Raw genomic sequence first — 20,221 nt, 5'->3', positions numbered from 1 at the left:
AATCTCTAATGTCTTAGCCCAGCCAAAATACAAATGTTAGACCATCTCTAAAAAGTAGAAAGTTTCAGGTTTGGGTGGCAACAGAGATATTCCTGGTCAGCTTGGTTTGATTGTGCTATGCTCCATCACTTTGACCTCTGAAGATAATGCCATCTGCAGGAAGAATCTTGTGATGTAAAATCAGACAGCCCTGTGCTCAAATTCAGGCCCCACTGCTTAATAGACATGTGAGCATAAGCAATTTACTTCAGCATCTTTAAAATCAGAATAACAAATCAAAATAAAAAGTTAAAAAAACAAAAATAACAAGATTACCACTAAGGAATGTTATATAGAATTCAGTAAGATAACACATGTAAAACATTGAGCACAGTATCTGGCTCATAGTAGGCCTTCAATACATAATTTATTGAATGAAGTGAGTATATCCTCACTACACAGTCAGTGCTTAATCAAAGACATGCCAACCTGGACTAGCTCCTAGAATATCTATAGGAGGTTAGCAAACAAACAGAATCAGACTTGCATTCACGAATGGAGACCAGATTGCACCCACCTTCTATTGAAAGTTACATGAAGCCACCAATCCCTACCTCTGTTCTCTGTGATAAGCAGAAATCCATTTGCTCTTGTCTAATGTGAGAATGTATACAGTTAAATTCACATACTTCCTCTTTTAGCAGCTTCCTTTATCGAAGTTTTAATTGGTCAGCCTTACTTTATCAATTGCTCCAGTATTTTCCTGGGATTTACTTGGAGGAAGGTCAGCCTTTGTTCCTAGCTAGGTACACTGTGCAGCGCCCAGTGGATACGGCATACATATAGTGCTCCAGTATGATGCAGGCTTCCAGGGAACAGAAACAGAATTTGAATCTGAGAACAGAGTGAGGAGTGCAAGGAAGCATTGCCTATGAAATACAAATGAATTTCTCCCTGATAAAACCCAATTTGGATTATTTGGCTTGTAAAACGTTCAACAAAGGGTCAGATAAGCATGAGATGGCTAAAGTCCGTATTTTGGAAACAGCTGATCAAGGAGGTATTTTGGATGACTTTGACCCTGTTTTTTAACTCTCTTACAACCAATTAACCCTTTTACAATCAATATCTTGGGGATCAACATTGATTCTTTAAATACAATCATCTTAATTTTTCAAATGGTAAAATATGGCACAAAGAAAGGAAAGCCAACTTACTAGGTTAATTTTCCTACTGATCTTTGCCTTGGATGGGTTAAGGAAATACTTGTATTAAAAATTTTAAATGGGTTTTGTATTGTGAGTTGGCATTGTGTTAAGGAAAGAACACTTGACCTGGAGTCAGAAGACCTGTTTTGGTCACTAACCAGCTATGTGGTCTAGAGCAAGTCACTTGACCTCTCTGGGCTTCGGATTCTTTCATATATAATTATATCATTGGACCAGATCAGTAGTGTTCAAATTATGCCGTTATTGTGAAAACACTGACAGGATCTAAACCTCCATCCTCACCACACACACAAACACTTGCATTCACAGGCAGAGTGGTCCCAGGCATGTTTGTTTTAAAGGAATATCATATAAGGATTTCACACAAAGAGGCTGTGAAATGAAATGGCTACAAGAATGTGCTTTAGAATCAAATTGAGAGAATTTGAATGTCCATTCAACCACTCCAGCTGTGTGCAGTTATATAAGCCTCAGTTTCCACACTAGCAAACATTATTATTAACAGTATATAATTATTTATTATTAACTATAGCCACAGGGATGTCTTGGGGGTTAAAAGAGGTAATGCAAAATGCTTGCAACAGTGTCTAGCACACACTGTCTTCTTAATAATATTATATTTGGGGACAGGATTCTGAAACCTGAAAATGGTTTGAAAATCAGTGTAGATGATCTTTAAAACTTCTTCCCATTCTAAACAATGTATAGAAAGGTTTTCTATGAATCCCTGACTTCAAATGCAGCTTGCCTTCCAAACAGCACTTTGTTCAGAATTTTATTTATAGATATATTTCTGTCTATCAATCAATCCATCAGGCTTACTTATTGATTTATTTTTATTGTAGAGACGGGGTCCAGGCTGGAGTGCAGGGGCACAGTCATAGCTCAGTGAAGCCTTGAACTCTTTAATCAGGCTTATTGAGGTCAAATTTACATATAGTAAACTTTACCCTTTTTGGTGTTCAGCTCTATGAGTTTTGACAAACACATACAACCATGAAACCAGCATCACAGTCATCCCAGAAAGTTCCCTCCTGCCCCTTGGCAGTCAATCTCCTCACCCTACTCCAGCCCCTGGAAGTCACAGATATGTTTTCTGTTTCTATAGCTTTGCCTTTTCTAGAAAGTCATTTAAATGGAGTCAGTCCTGCAATATGCAGACTTCTGAGTCTGGCTCTTTCACTTCACTGTAGTCATCCACGTTATCACAGGTACCAGTAGTTCAGTCCTTTGATTTACTGAGTAGTAATCCATGGTGTGATTAAGCCAGTGTTTATTCACCAATTGATGAATTATTTTAAAAAAGCCAAACATTTGAGTGGAAATATGTTTAAAAACCCAGGAATGAGACTGCTGGGTTATACGGTGGATGTATTTTTAACTGTATGAGATACTGCCACATTTTGTTTTTCCAAGGTAGCTGCACCCTTTTGTGTGCCTACCAGAAATGTAGGAGGGTTCCAGTTAGTCCATGTATTAGTTTTCTATGGCAGTTACAAAAATTACCACAAACCTGGTGGCTTAAATTTATTATTTTATGGCTCTGAAAGTCCAATATCCAAAATGGGTCTCACTAGACTAAAATTAAGGTGCCAGCAGGCTTTATTCCTTTCTAGAATCTCTAGAGGAGAGTCAATTTCCTTGCCTTTCTGGCTTCGTTTGGCCTGTGGTTCCTTCTTTCTTCAAAGCCAGTGGTGGCTGGTTGAGTCTTTCTTAGATAGCATCATTCTGACACTACCTCTTCTGACTCCTTCTTCCAAATTTAAAGGACCCTTGTGACTATACTGAATATTTGCGTAATCCAGAATAATCTCCTTCTTTAAAAATCAGATGATTCAAAATTTATATCCATTGGCAATCTTTTTTGCCTCTTGCCATGTAACATAACATATTCAAAGATCCTGGGGATTAGGATGTGGATATCTTTGGGGAGCCCTTATTCTGCCTATCTCAGTTCAAAACCTCACAAGCACATGATATAGTCAATTAAAAAAAATAAGGCATTTTAATGGTTGTGCAGTGGTAGCTCATTATGGTTTGAATTTGCATTTCCCTAATGACAAATAATGTTGAGCATCTTTTCATTTATTTCTTTGCTATCATATATCTTCTTTGGTGAAGTGTTTGCTCAACCATTTTAAAAATTGGTTGTTTTCTTATTATGGAGTGTGAGAGTTCTTTATACATGTTCTGGATTACAGTCCTTTAACAGATGGATATTTCTCAAATATTGTTCCCACTTTATGCCTTTTCGTTTTCTTAATAACGTTTTTGAAGAGAGTATTTAAATTTTGATGAAGTCCAATTTATCACTTCTTTTATGATTTATGCTTTTTACGTCCTAAGAAATCTTTGCTTAACCTAAGGTTACAGAGATTTTCTATGATGCTTTCTTCTGGAAATTTTAAAGGTTTAGACTTTAAATTTGGTCTATGATATATATTTTGTTAAATCCTTATAGATACACAGTATGGGTTCAGTTTTTTTTTGGAACACAGATGTCCAATTAATTCCAGCAATTTCTTAAAAACAATTCATTTACTTTTAACCTTTATATATTTAAGAAAATTATTAAAGAAAAACTTTTCAGTTGTTACAGATTTTCGTTACCTTAGAACTTTTCAGTTTTTTTTTTTTTTATTTTTCATTACCTATGTGCTAATGATAACATGCCCTTGATGAAATTGAAACATTCATTCATTCTAGACCAGGTTAGACACATACCAAGCTGGTCAATACACACCCCCGGATTTATGATGAATAATTGATTTCTCACTGCCATGAGTAGGGCCCAAATTGTTTGATTATGTATTTAGTTAGTAATGGAAACTCATTAGCAGAATCCTATTTCATGCTTGTTTACACCTGCAAGCAATTTCTTCTTGTTTAAAGGATTGTTCCATTTGGCCTGCCTAATGTAATTTTTCTCAGTAACAATGGATCAATGACCATCACTCAACTTCACCCAGAAAGTATGATGAACTCTCAATCAGCCCTTTCTACTATCCTGCCCGATTACCACTTCATACCATCCTGGTACCTCCACTGACAGAAAAGACTCAGAGTTCCACTATGGTTTTTGAGAAGTGGCTCTGAGTGGACTTTGAGGAAGTTGCTTAAGCCAAGAATAAAAGCATGGGAGGCCCAAGTAGCAGATATCATTGAACACACATGTGTATATAATATATTTTTGATATTTATTAATACTTTTCATGAACATTCAGTTTAAGCATCTGTTCTCTGTCAAGTGGTTAGAGGAAAAAAGACCTCAACATCTACTGATATAGAAATCACTAGAAATAGCCTTTGACTATACAGAACCAACGATGATGGCCTCAGACCCAAATATCAATGACTTATCCAGAACAGATTCTTCTGTTGTTTTATATTATATGACATCACAAAGTCATTGAATCAGGTTGAAGTTGCATTTTAACAGGGATGGGTATGAGCATTGACTTAGCAAATGGAGATGTGAGTGGATGTTCTTTTGTTCCTGCATTATTTACAGGTTTTACTTACCCATAGCCTTGAGAACAAAGAGTTGCAAGGATGCCATGACCCAGGGTTAGTAATACTTTGAGATATTTTATTAGCTACCCAGAAATAGGATCAGATACTCAGCCACAGATCCTGGATTCCTAATGTGAAAAGAAAACAAGCAAGTGGCCTGCAAACATTTGAAAAACGTTTTATAAACTATGCCTACTCTCTCCCTTTAGGAGATTAACAACACATGGCAATGACCCTAAGAAGTCATGCAGCAAAGAACCTGGTTTTACTTTATTAGTTTCCCAGACATGTTTGAGCACGGAACATGTGTGTTCTCAGCACACCTATTAGTAGCCTGTGTGTGGAACAGCGTGTCCTGTGGGACCCACTTTGGGAAATGTTGAGCTGGAATGCAGAGCGCTAAAAAGGGCCTTAGAGGCCATCCCATTTGTATCACTGCCTCTCATTCTCTGAGCATCTTAGCGTTTTCTCTCATTTCCCCAGCTTCAGTGAATTTCGTTTTTCTTCTGTTCTGTTATAAATTTAATGTTTTCAAGTACAGTCTTTTTGGGTTGGTCGGATATGTTTTACAGCATCTGTAAAGCAACATGTGGGAAGGGTGCCAGGCCTCACAGTAAAAATGTAGATGATAATATTGACTATCATAATACTGTGAAGGTTAAATAAAATATTGTACTTGGAAATCCTTAGTAAAATGTATAATGAGATGATCTTATTTAGCTGTTCAGAGTAGTTTTTCCTTTTGGTGTTTAGGTTGAAGTAGCTACTGTGGCCTAGGGCAAAATACTGAAAATAGGGGGTTTATATTGGGGGAAACGCTGCCTATGATTTCTGTGCCACTTGTGGATTCCCCCTTTCTGTTCTGTTGTTCTGAGGTCCTTTGTTCTCTCTCTCTAGTCTGCTTTCTAGAAGGGATAAGATAGAAGCCATCTACATTTCAAAACGAAAGTAGGAAGGTGCAGTTTGGGCCCTATCAGATGATGTGGAGAAGGTGGGAAGTGTGCTTGGATGGGGCCCTCCTCTCCCCTCGAGTCCTGGAGGCAGGAGAGGCTCAAGGCTGCAGTTCTTCCAGATTTGGTCACATCAAAAACATTTTATGGGATGTGTCATCTTGGGAGCTTTTAGCCTCCAAATTGTATAATTTGGAGAAACATTTTATACCCACCTATATAACTTCAGACTGCGTTAGGAGAGTGAGAGAGTGAAGGAAGGCTCTATCTTCGTCCATAGAATCCTGCCTATTAATGCTTTCTTTGTTAAGGAAGAATCCCTGAGTCTTAAAGAGGTGACGTGAGTTACTCAAGAGTACAAAGCCCATACCTGGGATGATGGGTGGGAGAGTAGGCAATTCTATGGGCTTGTCAGCACCCAGAATATTACCCTCAGATCTGGGTACAATATAAGTGAAATATAGGTGAATACTCATTACCGAAGAAAGGGACTTAAAATCACGTCACAGAATGAATGGTTGAAGCCCATAGTGGAGTTTAGCCCGAGGAACCTCATGTATGGAGTCTAGCAAGACTGAAGCAGTTAGAGGTCCTGAAACAGAGGTCACAACCCTGACTACAGATTAAATCAAAGGGGCAGCACATACAACAGGATGCAGTAGCAAAGGGTGAATCACGAGATGGTGACAGGACCTGCTGACCCCAAGCTCTCTTCCATCCCGAGAGTCTGTGAGATCAGGAGAAATGCTGAGAACCTTCTCGTTTCTGGGGAGCAACCGTGCAGATGGGGCTGGCTTCACAGTCAGTCACACAGGGCCTCGTGCTTAGAATCATCCAGCACTCGGTTTAATGCTCTGTCATCACCCTCTTGAAATTCTTAATAATTTGGCACAAGGGGCCACACCTTTTTATTCTGCGCAGGGCTCCATAATTTATGTAGCTGGCCCTGCATGCAGATTTTCATTACAAACCAACACCATTTTAGGGCTTGATGGAGGTGAGCGTGTCATGCCACCAAGCTTGAAGGTGCTCCCAGTGCAACTGCTAAATGAACAGAGGCCAAGGGGGGGTGTGAGGAGGGAGACTGGGTCTCAAGCTTCCATCCTCCGTATTATATCGACACCATTTTCTATCAGGCTCCCAAAGGTTCTGACAGCTTCCTCGGTTTAACCATCCAATTCTTTGCACAGTCCAGCCCTAAGTAGCAGAATTCAGTACTTGCTTTCAGTTAGGAATTTCTCATGGAAAATCTTGAGTGTTGGAAGTCAAGACTGACATGGGACCTCAGTCTTTTCTGGCTGAGCTGGAACAGCAAAGGAGTAAAGTCTTTGTAAAGATCAAGAAAGACAGGAAAGGCCTGGAGAATTGCGACGTCCGTCCTTTAATTTGAGTGTCACATTTGCAAAAGAGAAATAATCTCTTAGGAGCTCTCCTTTGAATTGGATGATTCCAAGCATGGCCCAAGAATCAGGCCCAGGAGCAATTAGCAATGAGTCATGGTCCAGAGCGAAATCCCCTCGGTGAGGGAGCAACATTTCTCTTTTCCAGAGCGCTTGGCAGCTGAAACAAAATTGCCTGCTGCTTCTGAGGCCTCTGCCTCCCTAGGAGATGATATATTGATGTGCCTGTTAATATTTGTTGGTGTAATAGGCCCAGGGTTTAAACACAAAATTTAAAAATACACAGCAACTCACTACGGGAATAGAAAAATTAAGTCCTAATCAGTTGTTCAAGGACAGCTTATTAAAATAGACTATTTGCATTACTTTTGATAGCATGCTTCTTCCTTCAGAGCACAATCTTATTGGATTTTGGAGTCCCACCACATCACGCAAAAGGAGTCAGATAAAACCTATGGGCCAGGTTATATGATTTTTTTCAAATAATTTTTCCACTTTACATAAAAAAAAATTATCTTTATGGTTCTCTGAAGAGTTTCTGACCTGGAGAAGTTGTTTTGTTTCATTTTATAGCCTCAAGAAATGTTGTAAGAAATATTTTGACTGGACACCATACAAGTCAAACAATTTTTAGTCAAAGGGATCAGAGGCTTGGTTTTCCCGTGGACATATTTGAGACGAGCATTTACTGGGCGCTGCAGTAAGCTCCTGCCGTAAAAGCTCAGATTCTCCTAGAATTCTCTGAAGCGTACAAGTGGTTGGATGCCAGTGTCTTTAAGACCATGTTCTTGGGATTGTGGCATTGGTGAATTGCAGTGCATCTAATGCAAAACTGTTCTGATGGGATCCCTACAGGAATAATTAGCTTTGAGGTTGATGAGGAAGCTGCTAAATTCCTTATGTCTGGCAACTGCTTTCCCTGGAGAATCTTTATATACACAATGCAGGCAAATCTAGGTATGCCATTTCACCCCTCTGAAGTATCCTTCTCTGCTTTTGCTTCCCGTTTCCTCGTGATGCACAATAAAATGGGATCAAGGAATACCTAGGGACCCGAATTCTCCTCCTTTGGCCTAGGCACTGGAAAAGTGCTGGAATAACCGTGGAAACAATCTTTCCACATCTTTCCAAATGCTGTGAGGACAGATATAGCTCCAGTGTTGTTCAATGTATGAATTCTCGTCAAAACCTCTCAGAATTTTATGATTAGAAATCTAATACTCCTTTGTACTACAGTTAGATTATGAGAGCATTGTAGCATATTGCATTTCCCTTTTTTGCATTGGCTGCCAGGAAGCCCAGAAGTTGTTATGTACTCTATCTTAGCAAGTTTCATTAACCTCAGTTTTCTATATAGTTTTCCTCTTCCAGCCACCTATATTTCATTGATTTGCCCTTTTATATTTTTAAAATAAAAATTTAGTATAAGCAGGCTAGAAATAAGTATATAGCATCAATTTATTCTACTTATAGAATATTTAACCTGTTATATCTTTGTTCTCAGGACTCTTTACAGCAACAGTTTTCATAGTGGGGGATATTCTTTTTAAGACTATGCTAGCTACTACTTCCCCTCCCTTTGGGAAGTACCAGATATGTGCAGTTCTGAAAAGATGCCTTGATGATACCTGTGTAATCATTCAATCTCCTCCACCCAGACTGAAAGCTACTGGGGAAAAGCAATACAGTTGACACTTGAATAATGCAGGGATTAGATTCGCCAACTGCCACGCAAAGTCAAAAATCCACATACAATTTTTGATTCCCCCCAAAACTTAACTACTAATACCCTACTGTTGACTGGAAGCCTTACAGATAACATAAATAGTCAACACATATTTTATGTTATATGTATTATATACTGCAGTCTTACAATAAAGTGAGCTAGAGAAAAGAAAATGTTATTAAGAAAATCATAAGGAAGAGAAAACATATTTACTATTCATTAAGTGGAAGTCGATCATTATAAAAGCCTTCATCCTTGTCATCTTCACACTGAGAAGGCTGAGGAGGAGGAAGAAGAGGAGGGGGTGGTTTTGTTGTCTCAGGGGTGGCAGAGGAGAAAGAAGTAGAGGAGGTGGAAGGGGAGGTAGGCGAGGCAGGCACACTCAGGGTAACTTTAACTGAAAAAAAAAAAAAAAAAAAAAATCCACATGGAAGTGGACCTGCTCAGTTCCCTAAACTTGAAACCTCTTTGTTCAAGGTCAATTGTATTTTCGAGCTTTAGTGTATGTAGCCTACTGGATACACTCTGATCCAGTAGGTCTCGCATAGGGTCCAGAAATGTGCAATGAAATTAAGGGAATATTCACACAGGGGATCTGAAACACAGCCATGAATGAAGATGCTAAGAAACAGTGACTAAACAAGGTTAAAAAAAAGTGATGTGAGGGTGGAGATTAACCTCATTTTATTACGACAAGCCAATGCCAGATGACAATTTCAGCATCAAATAGGTTCTGTTGCCATGGAATGTTCTCTGTCTTAGTGGAACTGGAAGGCAGGTGACCTAGAGTCTAGTCCTTGTTTTGCCTGACATCTTGGTGACTTTGAGGATGCCTCTTAACAACTGTACCTCTGGATCTTCTCATCTGTATAATAAATCTGTGAGCCTATGGTCAAAAGGACTCTTTCCACCCAAGTAAATGCAATGATTCTTCACCACCATCCTTGGAGATGGTGCATTTAGAAGAAGGAGGAATTTTAGTGCCTCCAGATAAACCACGAGCTGTGAGAATGACGGGAAAAAGCCTTTTCTGTAAAAAGTCAATACGGCTTGGTTTTCTGCCAGAGAAGCACACATCCACTTTTGTTCCCCAGCATTATAGATGTGAAAAGAGAATTCACAAGTTGTGTGAATGGCTATTTTATCAACAAGAGTTGGAAGCCAAAGGCGATGGTTAAATATTCACAATCGATAAAATAAATCTGTAAACTTGATTTAGCTTGGAATAAAGAGCCGGGCTGAAGGAGATCCCCGGAAGGCTCCGCACAGGGCAGGCCGGGGTGCTGCTGAGCAGGTTCTGCCTCCTTCCTCCTGCATCCGCTGCACCCTGGGATCACAGTCCCCCCAACACTGAAGATTGAAACGACTTTGCAGCAATGACCACTTGAAATTAATGAGTTCATAATGCCACATCTCTCTTGGAAACATTATGACCAAGACTAATTACCTTCAATATGAAAAGACACTTTTCTTTATTAACATAAATTCCTTTTTTCCACTGCCATATCTTACAGCCCAGTACTGCGTTTTAAACAGAGAAGATGTAATTAAATTAGAATTTGTGGTGGAAAGCAGTGGAGGCTGATAATAATTGCTTTTCAGAGACTGCTATAATTGGTGCTCCAAGGATTTTATTTCAAAGCATCACAGTCAATTTCGGAGGCTTGTTTTATCTGGACTTGAGCTGCTTTGATGAAGACACGATGCCTTGATGTGTCTAGGTTTTCTTAAATTTAACTAAACTGCTTTTTAATGATTATGTTAATAATTACAGTACCATGATTCTGTTTTATGGACACTGGATGATAAAATTCAAATTCCCCTTCTGCCCATTAGTTAAAGTTGTAACCACAAAATGTACACAATCCTTGCTCATTAACCATTTGATAAGTCCTTGAAATTCTATGACCAATAAATATATCTCTATCATTTGGCACCTTAATGATAATAGAGTTCGATAAACTTGTTTTGCACAAAAGTTAATTGAAGCCCAGAAAAGCAAAGTGACTTTCCCATTTGGCCCCTCCCATGCAGTGTTTGATACAGTCAATCAACGCAGGAGAGGAAGTCTGTTAATGAACATCCCCATACACCACTTGTTTTTGCTCCTGCTGTTTCCTTTATGTGGAAGGCCTCCCCCTTTTTGTTCTGGTCCAGTGGGTAAAATTCTACTTATTCTTTAAGTCCCAGCCCAAATGCTACTATTTCCATGAAGTCTTCCTTGATTTACCACAGGAGAAGTTAGTCATTCCAAATCCTACCTCCCAGATCTTAAGCTTTGCCATCTAGGGCTTGTGGATTACAGGGCCATAGTGACGCTAAAATGAGTTAACATTTCTGGAAGCCGAAAGGATATTGTTAGCACTGTGATGAGTCTTTCTCTGCTCACCTGTCAGGATGCTACCAGCTGGAAGACCCGGGATACCACACAGAAGTTGGCTAACATCCAGTCATCAGGACAAAATTTTCACCTCCGAGTGGCAAGTACCAATTAATTATCTGCGGGATGAATTATCTGTCTGAAAGAAAGGCGGAGGTTCTGAGGTAGACATACTACCTGGCTATGTGACCTTGGGAAAGTCACTCTGCTTTTCTGGGCTTCAATTATCTTTTGTGCAAAACAAGTTTAGCAAACTATATTATCATTAAGATTACTTTTGCCTCCAGTGTTTTAGAGTGTAATTACACATGGTATAAACCTTACAATTGTGCCCAAGGTATTTGCAGCATTAAAACTAATTAATATCTTACCTAATCATGCCAAGAGAGAGAGGATTTCTCCTGTGCAATTACTGTCCCCGGCTTCATAAAGACAAAGCAGAGCAAAATTTCATTAACTTACCATTCCATGCAAAGCTGATGAGTTATATCAAATACGCTGGGTAATTAATAACTGGAAGTGGAACTCTCCATCTCATTGTTATATCAGCATCTCGGCAAAATACCAGAGTCCCTCCCCTTTTGTAGGGAATATACTGAATTCTGCAATGTTTGCTGGTTCTATGGAAGATAAAAAAAAAAAATCTCAGTGATAGATCAAATAATGGCTAACATTTAGTACAACCTTTATTATTATTATTTGTGGTAATAGCAGTAGCAGTAATAGAACGACTGCTTGTTAAGCATTTCCCACTTGCTGGGCACTGTGCTGGATGCTTTATATGGATTCTTGCACATACTCAATGCTGGGAGTGAGGTTCTCATCATCTCTTTTGATGAAATGGAGGCTCAGAGAGGTCAAGTAGCTTGACTAGGATTACTCAGCTTGTGTGTGGAAGAAACTGGATTCAAATGCAGTTTGAGCTAATTTCAGAGTTCGAGCTCTCGGTTGGAAAGTTAAAATGACACCACTGTATTCCCACTGATAAGGATTAGCATCCAGTTCACAGAGGCCTGGTGCTATAAGGAAATATACGCATAGGAGCAAGGCTTGATTAGCTGCCATGTGCACGTATGGTTCTACTGTACTTAAAATACAGAAACAACCCTGCTGGTTGGAAATTGCTGCTGCCCTGACTCTCCTGAGCACCTGCCCCATGGGCCCAAGCTGCTGTGACCTCTCCTATGGGAAGCCCCTCTGCCTTGGACCCTCCCAGTGTCTCCTCCTGACCTAGCAACAGAGGGCTGTCATGCCTGTCACAGCAGGAGGGTCTAGGACTCCGCCCCAGGGTGAAGGCTGGCATCTAATTTGACCAGTTCCTATCCCTACCGTAATGATTGTGAGTTTTTGAAAAATATTACTCTTGGTAAACAGAACTATGTGTCAACGTGTTGTTTATGTTTGAGGCTGAGGGTCTGTGCTTTTTGTTTATGGAGATGTGGGGGTGGTTGGGTGGGAGACCTTCTGAAGCACTGACTTGGCAAAAACAATGTTAAAAACAATGAATCTGTGACACTTCAGTAGCACCGTTCTCTATTCCGTTCTCCAATAAAAGTAACCGAAGGGGCTTTGGTGAACTGGTTGATTCCAGGGCTGGGGCAGGGAAAATACGGGATGAGCCTGGAGCACCTGGGAGTGCCAAATGATGAGGAAGTGCTCAAAAACCAAAATCAAAGCAAAACAAAACAAAACAACAGAATGAGAGCCTCTTGAAAGGGTACAAGAGACACCTGGAAGAGCTCTGACTGGCTAAAATTAACAACCTAAGGAACAAAATAAATATCCATTAGCCCATTCTGATATAAAGAAATAAGTGAACAAGTAAACAGGGGAAGAAGTGATAACTCTTCTTTATAAAAGAATCCTGATTAATAAACATACATGGAATGAGAGTAATAAAAAATCATTACAACATACAGTAATATTACTGCCGGCAAGATCCCCTGATGGATGCTAAAAAGTTTAAACAGAAACAGAGTATTTGCATATTTTCAGGATCTCTCCCCAAATATTTGGTAAGGACAAAGGGAACATAGTGACTTTACAGTGGAGAATGCTGGCAGCTGCTAACTGAGACAAGTGATCGAGGTTCCTATTGCCAGGAATACCTGTCGCCTGGTATACACACCCCTGATTTGCCACACAGGGAAGAGCACATCACCTTGGTGGTACCTTTCCAATAATCATCTCTTTAATTTAATAATGAGAAAACATCAAACACAAATTGAAGGACTATCTACACAACAACTGACCAGCGTTCTTCAAAAGTGTCAAGATCATAAAGACAAAGAAAGAAGAAGTTGTCATAGACTGAAGGAGACTAAAGAGATGTGACAGCTGGATGCAAGTTGAGCTTCTATATTGGATTCTGGAACAGAAAAAGGACATTAATGTAAAAGCTAGTGAAATCTGAATAAATTCTGCTGTTTAGTTTAACAGTAGTATAGAAGGTTAATTTCTCAGGTTTGATCATTGTTCTGTGGTTATGTAAGGGGACATTAATATAAGGGGAAACTGAACGAAAGGTATGTGGGAACTCTCTGTACCATTTTTGCAACTTTTCACTAAGTATAAAATTACCTTGAAATAAAAAGTTTTTAGAAATGAACTTAAGAATCAAAGCCCAGGAGAGTTTTCTACATTTGTGGCCTCTGAAGAAAGCATTTCCCCCCACTTTTGCTAAGCATATGGAATTATATATGGAATTTATCATGATAAGCACAAAGTTTAAGTGACAAATTAAACCATTGACCACTCATGGGGACATTCACTTGCTTAAAAAAATTCATTCAGTAAATCTTTCTGCATCTTCTATTGTGAGTTAAGAGCTGTCCTATCATGAATACCTTTTCTTTTGTGTTGTATAACCACTTCAAAATCATTCTTTCTGCCATATGAAGTGGAATGAATTTTCCAGATATAAATCTATTTTCTCTCAAGAAATTGCTGCTGGTCAGGTTGTGCCACCAGCAATGCCCTGGTTGCTGTTGGTGGTTTTGCTTGTTTCCTTGTGCTACCTTGGGTGCTGCTGGTTACGTGAGGGTTTGGGAAGTTTTTGCTATATTACACTCTGGAAGAATAAATCATGGAGCCTGTGAGTTCCTTCATTAATTAAATGAGACCGTGATATTGCTCCTGTCTGCTTGGGAAACATCAGGCTCACCTGGTCTCTTGCCTCACAGGAACAAGGAACCAAGAGCAAAATCTTGACAAGGTACTATCCGAGTGTCTGTCCCATGCCCCACCATGAATTCTACTGTCACCGCAACGGGATGCAACTTCATTCATGGCTGCCAGGCTAGAGCTTCAGTTATGTTTAGAGTATGAAATGGGAAAAACAATCTAACCCGATAGTTTTGCTCATGGGTAGTTATCTTAAAATTCACAATTTGAAAAGAGGATTACAGAGCATGTTGCAGGGAGTAACAGGAACAAAATTACGGGACATTACAGTGGCTGTAGTTCAGTCAGTTCACATGACATGGTTTAAACCTTTCTATTAATTTCTTTTATGTGCTTCAGCTCATGTGTTTACTTGCCTTGAACCTTGGTCTACTGATTAGAAAAATAAAGACTCACTTAATAGATTTGAGGAAAATGAGCTAAGAGAGTAACAGCCAGGAGAACAGGAAGGGGATGTTGGAACGTGAGGTCTTACAGAATACGGGAGTCATCATGGGAGTAATAACTGGGATGATAGTGATGACTTATAGAAAAAGTGGCTAGAATTTACATACACACCCCCCACGGAAATGTGTGTGTGTGTGTGTGTGTGTGTGTGTGTGTGTGTGTGTGTGTAGATATGCTGAAGGTGTGTAGATTATGTATGGGAGAAAAAGGATAGAGAAATAAAAGATATCTGACTCAAAAGAATGAGTATGGATAAGAGGATAGCATATAGCTTAAATATATGTGTGGGCCTCACGTGGTCCCGGGTCTATACAAAGTTGCATTCTAAGAAGTACAGTCTCAGCATCATGGAAAGGTGTTAAACATAAAAATCCCCATCCTTACTTGCGCCTTCTGAAAAACATTAAAGTAACCTTATCCATGCCATTTAGCAACACGTGTCCAAAGTCCTTCCTACATTTTCCTCTATACCAAATCACCACACTCTTGGTTTGAGCTTAATGGATTTTCTTCCACTGTGTTTATTCCTTTATCCCCAGTTCTTTAGTTTGCAAGTCCATCCTACTAATCTCTCATTTGCTTCTCTGATCTGCTCCTTGCTTGCAATTCTGTTTCATAAAAGATCAGGAAACTCAAGTCACTGAGACTCTTTCAGTGGGTGAAAGATGCTGGGGGCAGCTGAAGGGAGTGGATTCTGGGAACAAACTCCTAGTAAAGCCCCCAGAGAAAGTTCTGGCTTGCTCCCACCTCCACCTGGAAGTGAGCAGAATCCCTTTGGTCCCTAAAAAGAGGACTTCTTCCTCGAACATGCAGGGGCTCTGTCCCTGTGCCCTTGGTTACAGAAGGAGATTTTCTCAGATTTAAAAATTGAGAAACTCAAGCATTGAGCCAGGCTGTAATTGTCACCCAGTGGCAATTCAGACACAGCAGGCCCCTAGGTGGTGCCGCTCCTGTTCTCTCCAAGCAGCTGTCTCCACAGCCAGCTCTTTTTCCCACAAAAGTTTCATAAAGGCTTTTTACTACATAATTATACTTCTGTGCCTTGTAGTTATGTGAGGTAACGACTCACAATTAGCATGTTTAATTAGGAAATTAGGTGTTATAATCACAATATGGAGCAAAAATTTGTCATGAAGTTGTAGTTCATAAACAAATGGCTTTTTTCTTTAAGATTGGAAAAAACCCACAAAATCAATGTAAACTTTTGGTTTTGGCAGATAGTGAGATTTCATTTATTTTTAGTGCTAAAAGGGGAGCATTCCACCTGTTTCCCAGAGGGAGGCTGCCTTCCCCCTTTAGCTGGGAATCAGTCACTCTGGTATGTAGATGTCCCCTCGGCCACTACTGGACTGTCCTGGGTTTTCTCTGTAGGGTAGATACTGAGCTGATCTACCTCGAGACCTGGGTTGTAGAGTATAGACACGCAAGGGGTCCAGTTCATTCTGTCCAAGATATGATCAGTGTGTCCTGCTGCGTGCTGGGCACTTTGCAGTGCTTGGTTGTAAGGCCACCTTCTACATCATATTGAGCACTGACAGAGGAACACAGGGAAGGCCTGTGTTATAGAGGGGGGAGTGCCTAATCATACGGGCAAGGTAGCTATTCCTTTGTGGTGCTCCCAGGAATAAGAAGTATGTTTGAACCAATCAAACCAAAGTGCAAAGAATCTGTTCAGACCCACTGTGGAGCCCTACACTATAGCTGTCAGCATAGGGTTCAAAGACCCCCCAAGATTCTATGGTTGGGCTTGTTCATATCCGGGGCCTTGCTTCATTTTCTCTGAGGACAGGTGATGAATCTACCAATGCTGTGACATGCGAGATATGAAATTATAGGTAAAGTTTTATGGGTTTGCATTTTTTTGGTAGAAAAAGTACATGACTTTACTTATATGACATATTTTCAGTGGCGTCTGTCTGTAACCCATGAAATTATAAAACTACCGATCTATATAGTCAATCCTTGGACCACACAAGGCGACTGAGCCTCCTGCACAGTCAAACCTTCATGTATAGCTTTTGACATCCCCAAAAACTTAATTACCAATAGCCCACTGCTGACTGGAAGCCTTGCTGATAACATAAACAGTTAATTAACACATATTTTGTCTATTATGTGTATTATGTACTTCATTCTTACAAAACATAAGGTAAAGAAAAGAAGATGTTATTAAGAAAATCATAAGGAAGAGAAGATATATTTACTATACATTATGTGGAAGTGGATCATTGTAAAGTTTTCATACTCATGATCTTCACACTGAGAAGGCTGAGGAAAAGGAGGAAGAGGAAGAGGAGAGGTTGGTCTTATCGTGTAAGGGGTGGCAGAGGTGGAAGAATATTCGTGTATAAGTGGACCCATGCAGTTCAAATCCATGTTTGCTCAAGGGTCAACTGTCTTGACGTGTGTGTGTGTGTGTGTGTGTCATGTACATATCATGTATGTGTGTATATATTCATTTATTTCATAATTGTAGTCTAGGAGATAGAGATAGGGACACAGCCCCTATGTTCAAGTTACCAGGGAAGACAAAGAACACAGGGATGGCAGACATGGCCAGTAACCAAAGTACATGCTCCCTTCTGTCACATTGCTTTGTTGCTAGGAAGCCACTGTCTAGCCAGGGATATTTCCCAAATCTCTTTGCATCTAATTGTAGCCACATGATAGTTCTTACCAATGAAATGTGAATAATGTGATGTGTGTCGCTTTCAGCCTGACCAGGTTAAAAAACAGGTCTCATTTCTCTACCCTCTTTTTCTCCTCTGCCATGGCCTTGGAAGCTATGTGTTGTCGATGGCAGAGTCACAAGATAAAAGGAGTCTGGGTTCCTGAATCCCAGAGTGCCTAATCATATGGGCAAGGTAGCTATTCCTTTGTGGTGCTCCCAGGAATAAGAAGTATGTTTGAACATTTTTTTCCCCTCATTCACATGGTTCAACATAGTACTTGGCATGTAGCAGATTTAAGTTTTATTTTTTGGAATTTTGTGGAATTTTTTTTTTGTTCCAAATATTTTCAATCCACGGTTGCTGGAATCCATGGATGTGGAACCCACAGACACAGAGGGCTGACCATATAGAGCTAGAGCCAGAGATACATGCCAGTGTGGGAAAGAGCAGAGGACTTGGGATACATAATGATAGCACCAAATTTGGCTTTGCTGTTATGTTGGTTCATGGGTTTTATCTCTGTAGGCTTAGTTTTACCTGCAAGTGGGGATACCAACTAGTTTGCAGGGGATTTATCAGGATTAAATGAGCCCCAGCATGTGGAAGTATTACGTAACTCTATAGCACTTTATAAAGGGAGGGTTCTCACCTACTGATATAGTCTACATAACCCTGTCCAAGTCTTCCACCTTCAGGAATTTGAGGATTGAAGTTTCACCAAGACAACATACACTGGGGAAAAGAAGCCCTGTTTAATAAATGGTGCTGGGAAAATTGGATAGCCACATGCAGAAGAATGAAACAGGACCCTTATCTCTCACCACTTCCAAAAATTAAATCAGGATGGATAAGAGACGTAAATGTAAGGCATGAAACCAAAAGAATTCTAGAAGAAAAGGTAGGAAAAACTCTTCTAGATATCATCCTAGGCAAAGAATTTATGACTAAGACCCCAAAGACAATTATAGCAACAACAAAAATAAATAACTGGGACTTGATTAAATTAAAAAGCTTCTGCTCAGCTAAGAAAATAACCAACAGAGCAAATAGAAACCTACAGAATGGGAGAAAATATTCACAAATTATATATCTGCAAAAGGGCTAATATCCAAAATCTACAAATAAGCAAATCAGCAAGAAAAAAAAAACCAAAAACAAACAACCCCATTAAAAAGTGAGCAAAAGATATGAACAGAAACTTTTCAAAAGAAAATAGACAAATGGCCAAAATACACATGAAAAAATGCTCAATGTCATTAATCATCAGGGCAATGCAAATTAAAACCACAATGAGATATTACCTTACCACAGTTAGAATGGCTTTTATTAAAAAGTACAAAAACAATAAATGCTGGCATGGATGCAGAGAGAAAGGAATGCTTATACACTGTTGGTAGGACTGCAAATTAGTACAGCCTCTATGAAAAACAAACAGTATGGAGATTTCTCAAAGAACTAAAAGTAGAACTACCATTTGACCCAGCAATCCCACTACTGGGTATTTACTCAAAGTAAAAGAAATCATTTTATCAAAAAGACACCTGCACTCAAATGTTTATAGCAGCACAATTCACAATTGCAAAGATGTGGAATCAGCCCAAGTGCCTATCAATTCATGAGTAGATTAACAAAATGTGATGTATGTATATCATAGAGTACTACTCAGCCACAAAAAGGATAAATTAATGCCTTTTGCAGCAATTTGGATGGAACTGGAGACCATTATGCTAAGTGAAGTATCCTAAGAATGGAAAAACAAACACCACATGCACTCTCTAATAAATTGGAACTAACCGATGAGCACACATGTGCACAGAGGGAAGTAAAAGTCATTGGAAATCAACCAAGGGGCAGGGGCAAAAACCTCCCTAACAAATACAGAGAACACTGGGTGATAGGCAACCTTATAGCCTTGACTCAAGTACTACAAAGTTTACCCATGTAACAAAAACATTCGTACTCCCTTAATATTTTGAAATAGAAAAAAAAAGATTCTAAAGGTGGAGTTTTAGAGGTTGCACATAGAGAAGAATCACCTTCTACCTGTAGTGGATCAATCTCACAGGTACTGTGGGGTGGTCTCTCCCCATGAGTTCACCATTTCCTTCAAAATGAGTTCTAGAGGCCTCAGGGTGGCTCGACTTTCCCTAGCTCAACTGCATTTGGGGACATCACATGCCTGGACATCTTTGAGGTCACCCTTCCTTCTGGTACAGTCCCTGAAGCCCTACATTTGCAGCTTCCTCAGACTGCTCAAGGTGTCTAAGTCCTTTGGCTACCAATAATAGCAAGAAGTTCTCCCTAATGGAGATCAGTGTTTCTAAGTTTTCTCATTTCTTCCACAAGTACCAAGATCTGTAGAGAGTTGCACAACTCAGAATGACTTGTCCTTTAACAAATGAAGTCATAGATGGCTTCTTTGTGAGCACAGCGTAGAAACACTAGGCTCTCAAAAAACATTCGCCATGCAACTCCTGCTATCACATAACACATCTACAGTGTGGCAGTTTGCCTTGATTCCCGATACCAGCTGGGCTCACTGTACCGTATTTTACAGTTAGTGATCAAGATACTGAGTTCAATTTTAAAAAACAGAACTACTTCTGCATTTAGCTCGTAAGATTTAGATGTTTAGGTCTGTGTGACATGCATAAACACTTGCCGTTTTTCTACACATCTGGACCTTGGAGATAATTCAAAGAACTTCTTTCTTCAATCAGATTGACAGCATTTTTTGCACCC

Source organism: Lemur catta, chromosome 18 (genome assembly GCF_020740605.2).
Source record: "Lemur catta isolate mLemCat1 chromosome 18, mLemCat1.pri, whole genome shotgun sequence".
NCBI lineage: Eukaryota > Metazoa > Chordata > Mammalia > Primates > Lemuridae > Lemur > Lemur catta.
This window is presented reverse-complemented; position numbering follows the sequence as displayed.